This window comes from Grammomys surdaster, unplaced genomic scaffold (assembly GCF_004785775.1).
Source record: "Grammomys surdaster isolate TR1022 unplaced genomic scaffold, NIH_TR_1.0 125341, whole genome shotgun sequence".
Lineage (NCBI taxonomy): Eukaryota > Metazoa > Chordata > Mammalia > Rodentia > Muridae > Grammomys > Grammomys surdaster.
Window position 1 is genome coordinate 655,888 of NW_021620215.1, and position 7,452 is coordinate 663,339.

The window sequence follows — 7,452 nt, forward strand, 5'->3', positions numbered from 1 at the left end:
AATGCAATTTACTGGAGAACAATAGCAAAGTCACAATTTCCTAATCACTTGTGTTTCCCAAGAGGAAGGGAGAAAACCTTAACTGCATGCTGAATGACTATTACAGGCACTTCAAGGCCCACAGAGAACTGAACCAGAGAGCCTCCAAAAAGAATGCCATCCCTAATTTGTCAGACCCTTTAACGTAATAAAAAAATTGTGTATGCAGTGATGAGACAAACCCACCATTCAAACTCCAACTACAAATCCTTAGGTGACATTGAAGCAGGAACAGCTCAGGACTCCAGGACTGAAAACTAAACACACACACACACACACACACACACACACACACACACACACAGAGAGAGCTAAAGAAAACACTCGTCACAAGATTTCTAGAAAGGAAGAATATTAAGGACATTGTCCCGTCTCCCATCTGATGAATTTCTTTTTCCTTTCTACAAGATGTTTGGCAAATGATTGGCCTCCCTGCCTGTTGTACAGAGACTATGAGGAAAAGACTATCTTATTCAACATCGCGAACAAGAGCTTGTCCCTCGGGCAACTATAAATCTTGGGTAGTGTTCAGTTTCCCTGCCAACCTGCCAAATAAGCTGGGGCTTTTCTCAAGGTACAGACAGGAAAACAGAAGCTGCCCGTCATTCCCTGTCCACTCTGCCCTCCTACCTGGCTCCGGGAGGCAGCGTGCTGCGCAAGAGGCCCACTTTTCAATTTGGGAATCAATACAAGCTAAGTAGGTGGTGTTTCCAGCCCAAGGGGACAACCCAAGCCAATACGTTTAATGCTTTCTCTTGGGAATTCTCTGATGAAATGACCTATAGGGCAGAAGAGAACAAACCATTTTTGTGTAACAGAGTCCAGAGATGAGTGCAAATCACACGGCTGTCGGGCCAAAGTCAACCACCACCACCACCTGGGGCTGGAGTGCTCTCTTGGGGAGGGCCAGGCGACCCCAGGCTGCTCAAGGCTTGTTGGAGATAGCACTGAGAAAAAATGGAGATTTGTTTTCAAGCAAAGCTGCCATGTCAGAGCAGTAGCAGATAGTGACTGGGGTTGGGGTGGGGGTGAGAGGGTAGGGGTAAGGTGGAGGGTGAGACAGTGGGAGCGGGGTGGAGGGTGAGAGGGTTGAAATGAGGGTGAGGTGGAGGGTGAGAGAGTAGGGGTGGGATGGGGTGGAGGGTGAGAGAGTTGGGGTGAGGATGGAGGGTAGGCCGGTAGGAACACAGGAGTGTTTTAGCTGCCATGACAGTCTCAAGGGGTCCCTTCTGGCTTAGATGAGGCCACTCCCAGAGTGGTTTTAGTGAAGACATTGTAAACTTGTTTCCCATGTTAAGACTGAAACATTTCTGCAGAGACCTAACATCTCCAGGAGACCCGCAGTCCGTCCCCATCTAGAGAAGTGAAGCCCTTCGGTTGACGGAGAGAGCATGGAGGAAAAGGAGCAGGCAGGAGCTGAGAGCCACCACGAGAGTGCCGGGCAAATTTAAAAGAGCTGTTTGAATTTATTCTAGTAAACGATGACAAAGACTTTTTAAAATCCTATGATCATCCAGGTAGAAAACAAAACAAAATAAGTTGTTCACACTGAGAAATAGCAGATTTCTCTTCTGCAACCTTGAATGTAACAATGTCACTCAATCGTAGAACAGATAATAAATCTGTATAATGGAAAATGACACAGCTCTGGAAACGAGTGTAGTCTGTGATGTGAGGCAGTGCAGGTGAGTGGCAAACACATAATACTGAGAAAAAGGAGTATCCTACAAACACGTATATGTAAGATTAAGACACAGCCCGGTTAAAGAGCATGCTGTTAAAGGATACCCAGGTAAGACGTAAAGACTGTAAACAGAAATCAAGAACATATTATCTCAAAATTCAGTATAGTGGTTTCCTTTGGGGAAATTGAAACGAGGTACAGTTGGAAGCAAGTTCTAAGTACAGGTGATACGTCTTTGCTGGATGGTGATTTATGAGTATTTATTATTATTATTGAAATTATACAAATGGCCAAGCATAGTGGCACACATCTTTAATCCTAATACTCAGAAGGCAGAAGCAGGTGGAGTTTTGTGAGTTCAAGTCCAGCCTGGTCTACATGACAAGTTCCAGACCAACGAGGGCTAAACAGTGAGACCCGTCTCAGAAAAGAAACTAATAAATTACATAATTGCATCCCACAAATTATTCTATACATATAATTTGTATCACATTATAATCATGTTTTAAAAGACTGATATGGCAACTCAGTGGATATAGGCACTTGTGGCCCAGCCTGACAACCCAAATTTGAACCCCTGAATCCACATGGTAGAAGGTAAGAGCCAAACATTATCCTCTGACCTTCGCACATGTGCCATGACATGCTTGCACGTCCTCATATGCACACAATAAACAAACAAATAAAATATTATTTTTCAGTCAAGTAGAAAATAGTATCTATTAGGGTTCTCCAGAGACACAGGGCCAAGAGGGTGGATACAGGAAAAAGATGTACATGAAAATGATTTCTGATGAGGCTTTGGCTGGAACCATTGGAGAATCAGAAAAGTCCTAGCAGCTGCCTTCTTTGGGCTAGAGTTCCATGAAGTATGTAGTTCTAGTTAAAGCCTGAGAACCAGGCCCCTCAAGGACCCCAGTCTTAGTCCAAGTGGAAAAGAGCCAAGACTATGCCTAAGGGCAGAAAGGTGGGTGTGCTCAATCAAGAACCCTTGGCAAATCTACCCTTTCTTTACCTTTGTGTCAATGCAGGCCCTCAATCACTGGTGACAGCCCCACCTTGGCAGGGAGAACTTTATTCAATAGACTTATTCAAAGGCCAGTCTCTTCTGGAACCCCAACAGACCTCCACATGGTATTTTGCCAGCTATCTCTGTAATTTTGACTCAGTCAAATGACATATAAAGTTAGTCACTGTTATACATATGCATATACATGAAAATTAACTTTCAAAGAAATTAAGGAACTTATCAGTTAATGCAATAAAAAAATTCACCATAGCAACAGTAAGAACTTGACTATGTACATTTAAAATAAAGTTGACAGAGCACAAAAGGATGAGAGCAGGGATTACAATGGGCAAATCTTACTTTGAAATGACATGCAAATTTCCTAATTATTTTAAAAAGCAAATTAGATTAATAAGTATGTTAGGGTACATTAGGTAGTGTTAAATGTTGTTAGGATTTATAATAAAAAAACACATGTGGTTCAACATTAGAAAATCTTATTATAAAGCATTACATTTAGAGAAAAGCCACAAGACATCAGAACATATAGAAGACATTTGATTTGATAAAATTCAACATGCACATCTTATATTAATAAAACACAGGGCATTGGAGAACCACAAAAAGCATATATTTTGACAGTGGAAAATATTTACTTCACATTTCAAAGTCAAATGCCAAGACATCAGTGCTAAAGACAGGTAGAATATAAAGATGTGGGCTAGCATGCATGACCTTTGTTAGAAAGCTTTTAGCCAAGTGTAATAAGGCAAAAAGAAAGAATGAGAAAGTATACAAACTGAAAAGACAAATATTAGAATTTTTGTGTAATTTACTTGAAAACTCAGAAGAACTAACTTCAGATTTTCCTAATTCTCATAATTTGTTCAATTGCCAAGATGAGCATAGACATTAACACCAATGGTTGTAATCTTAAAAGCCACCAGGAACTGAGCAGATACCAAACATGAATGAAGCACTTGGATGGGGACTGTCAGAAGTAACTGTCACCAGCTCTACATGTTTTTCCTGAGCAATTGCAAGTCTGGCAACAACCACTGTGTTGCCAGACAGAATGATTTCTTCAAGAGACATTTGTAAAGCTGGATTTTGGAATAAAACTTCCCGGGTTTTATCTCTAGACAAGCAATTTAAAAAAACTACCAGAACCAGACTCATCTAGGAGCTCATATAGGCTGGGAGCCTGGGAGGGGGCTCAGTCTACACAGTGCTTGCCACAGAAGCCTGAGATACCAAATTTGCAAGGATATGCAGTCATCCAGGGTCTGAGACAGGAGGCTCTTTGGGGCTTGCTGACTAGAAAGTCTAGCGAAATCTACAAGTTCCACATTCAGCAAGAGACCCTGCCTCAAAATAAACAAACAAAGTAAACAATGACCAAGGAAGACACCTGACATAGACACCTAGCCTCACACACAGACTGCCTGTGTGTCAACTTGACACAAGCCAGAGTCACCAGGAAGGAAGGAGCCTCAGTTGAGGAAATGAGTCCATGAGATCCAGCTGTAAGCTGTTTTCTCAATTAGTGATCAATGGGGGAGGGCCCAGCCCATGGAAGATGGTGCCATCCCTGGGCTGGTTGTCCTGGGTTCTATAAGAAAGCAAGCTGAGCAAGCCATGGGAAGCAAGCCAGGAAGCAGCACCCACCCCCTCCATGCCCTCTGCATCAGCTCCTGCCTCCAGGTTCCTGCCCTGTGTGAGCTCCTGTCCTGACTTCCTTCAAGGATGAACCGTGCTATGGAAGTATAAGCCAAATAAATCCTTTCCTCCCTAACTTGCTTTTTGGTCACAGTGTTTTGTCACAGCAATAGAAACCCTAAGACAACACACATGTGCACAGGCATTCATACCTACACAAGAACAAGTGTGTCGGTGGCGTGTACTCGCCAGCGAGATAACACAGACACCAAAGTTTTTCAGCAGTTCTTTATTACGATGTTATAGAGGAAAGACCCACTGGAAAAAGGCTGGCTGGTGGAAACCGGCTGGGAGAAAAGGCCCCGAGCCCCGAGAAGGTCCTGGTTAAATATCCCCTGGAGTGATGTGTACATATCTGGTTGGTTAATTGCCCATAAAATCCTATATGCCCCGGGAAGGGCTTGTGACTTCGCGCGCTTTTCCCTCACACAAAGACAGTAAATTACAGAACTTGTGAGAGCATTGGATTGCCAGAGATGTCTCTGCTTTCCACGGCTCTCTACACAAGTGTACACACATATACACAAAATGCATGCATCTTCACATATACATGTATAAACATACATGTACATATATATTTCCATAGGCTAGATATGATTATAGACCTCTAATGTGCATTTTTTTGAGACAGAGTCTTACATGTAGTCCTGACTGGCCTGGAACTCACTATATAGACCAGGCTAGCATCAAACTCACAGAGATCTGCCTGCCTCTGCTTCTGGAATTAAAGGCATGTGTCACCATGCCCTGGTAATGTGCAACTTTTAATTGGTGCTTTATTATATAACTAATGTGTAAATATCTTAGGAGAAAGGGAAAATGAAGCAAAATTGATTAACTCTTTAATAATGAGCCATTTGAAATAAATCTAATTAAGCACTTCTTATGTCACAGCAAATAAAGTTCATAAGTTAAAAAAAACTGAAACTAAGCCAGGTATAGTGGTGCGTGCCTCTGATCCCAGCGCTTAAGAAGTGAAGTCAAGAGCTCAAGGCCAGTGTTAGCTACATAGCAAATGTGAGGTTATCCTGGCTATGTGATAATAATCTCAGAAGAAAAGGGAGGACAAAGAGGAGGAGGAGGAGGAGGAGGAGGAGGAGGAGGAGGAAGAAGAGGAGGAGGAGGAGGAGGAGAGGGCAATAGCAAAAATATTTAGATAAACATCTATATAATAGATGGAAAATGTTTCCTTAAAGTAACCATAAATGCAAATACACACACACACACATTATGTATGTGAGTACACTGTCACTCTCTACACACACCAGAAGAGGGCATACGATCCCATTTCAGATGGTTGTGAGCCACCATGTGGTTGGCGGAATTGAACTCAGGACCTCTGGAAGAGCAATGAGTGCTTTTAACCGCTGAGCCATCTCTCCAGCCCGGATATATACATTTCCCCCACCCCCACATTTCAGGTCAAGATATAAAAGAATTCATGTAACAAAAAAAATTAAACACAAAAGATCAATATTCTTTATATAACGAAGTTAGCCTTCGACATCAATAACAGGTATCTTCAGGGAATACTGAACACAGGCCATGGTAACTCAAATCATAAAATAAATGCCAAAGGCCAGTGAGTGTAGTGTTCAAACCTCACTAGTAATCAAAGAAATCAAATTGAACTTTCCCTACTGACTTGACAAAGATTTCTTAAAATTATTTCTTAGTTTCAGCGTCGACAAAGGCGTTTGTTGTTGGTAGTGGTCTGCCTTAATACACCCTGTAGAACAATTTGACAATACATGTCAGAACACTTTGACTCAGGAAGCCCATTTCTAAAAGTTTAGTCTAAGGAAACAAAGCACACAAGAATGTCTCTAGTTTAAAACCAATCCAAAACCAAATCAACAAAATCAACCCAGACAGATTGCAAAATGCTTAGCACTTAAGGTTTGAAGTAAGTCTTCAAGACTGTTATTGGAAGCCATTGAGCCTACATGGCTCGGGTTTTATTTAGAGTTAAAGTTAAGTTATACACAATGACCTGGACGGATACGCCTGCGGCATTAGCAGCAGGCTTCAGTGAACTGTGGAGTTTTTTCTGTGTTCTAAATGTTCATTTAAAATTTTTGTTCCTGTTTTTCATAATGAACATATTGTTTTGATAACAGAGTGACTTTTATCTTTATTTAAAAGTAAAGCAAGCTGGAGTCATCACATGAACTAATTGATTGCCATGGTTACTTAACTGAGTTAGGAAGAGCTAGATACCATTTATAGACCTTGTTCTCTCTGTCTGTATGTCTGTCTCTGTCTGTCTGTCTGTCTCTCTCTCTGTCTCTCTCTCTCCCTCTTTCTCTCTCTCTCTTTCTCTGTGTATGTGTGTGTGTTTATTTCTACTAAATATATACACTGTACATAAACAGCAGGCCCATCTTTCTACTTGTGTTTTGCTTAGACCACTTCTAAAATAAACTCATATTTTGAATGCTAATAAAGAAAGCCTCTCCAGAAATATATGAAATACCCAAAGAGAGCTTAGACAGGTTTCAATTTAACACTGTGAAAACATTTACATTTTATTGCAAATACTGAGTAGATCCTCTGCGCATGACTCACTAGAGTCGTGTGTAAGACTGTGGTTTAGCCACGGCCACTTAGCACAGTTCGTGACTCCCACAAACATATAGGCCCAAAGAGACTCACAGACTTAGCTTTCCTTCCAGTCACACTGAACAGTGGATTCCTGACAACTCCTCAAATACACAGAGAGAAAATCCAGAAAGACTTTGCCAATGGTTCAAGGAAGGAAAAGTCTGCTCTCCAAAGGCTGTGACATTTACCAGATTCATCTAAGAGTTCATTCTTAAATAAGACTGTGGATATCTGAAAGAAACAAAATATCAAATAAGTTTCTGTACATTAAGATGGTCAAGGTAAGGGCCTACTGTTCTAAAATAATATAGTATTTGTTTAATCGGCCACTCTCCTTTGCTCATTGTTGGCTCTCTCTCTCTCTCTCTCTCTCTCTCTCTCTCTCTCTCTCTCTCTC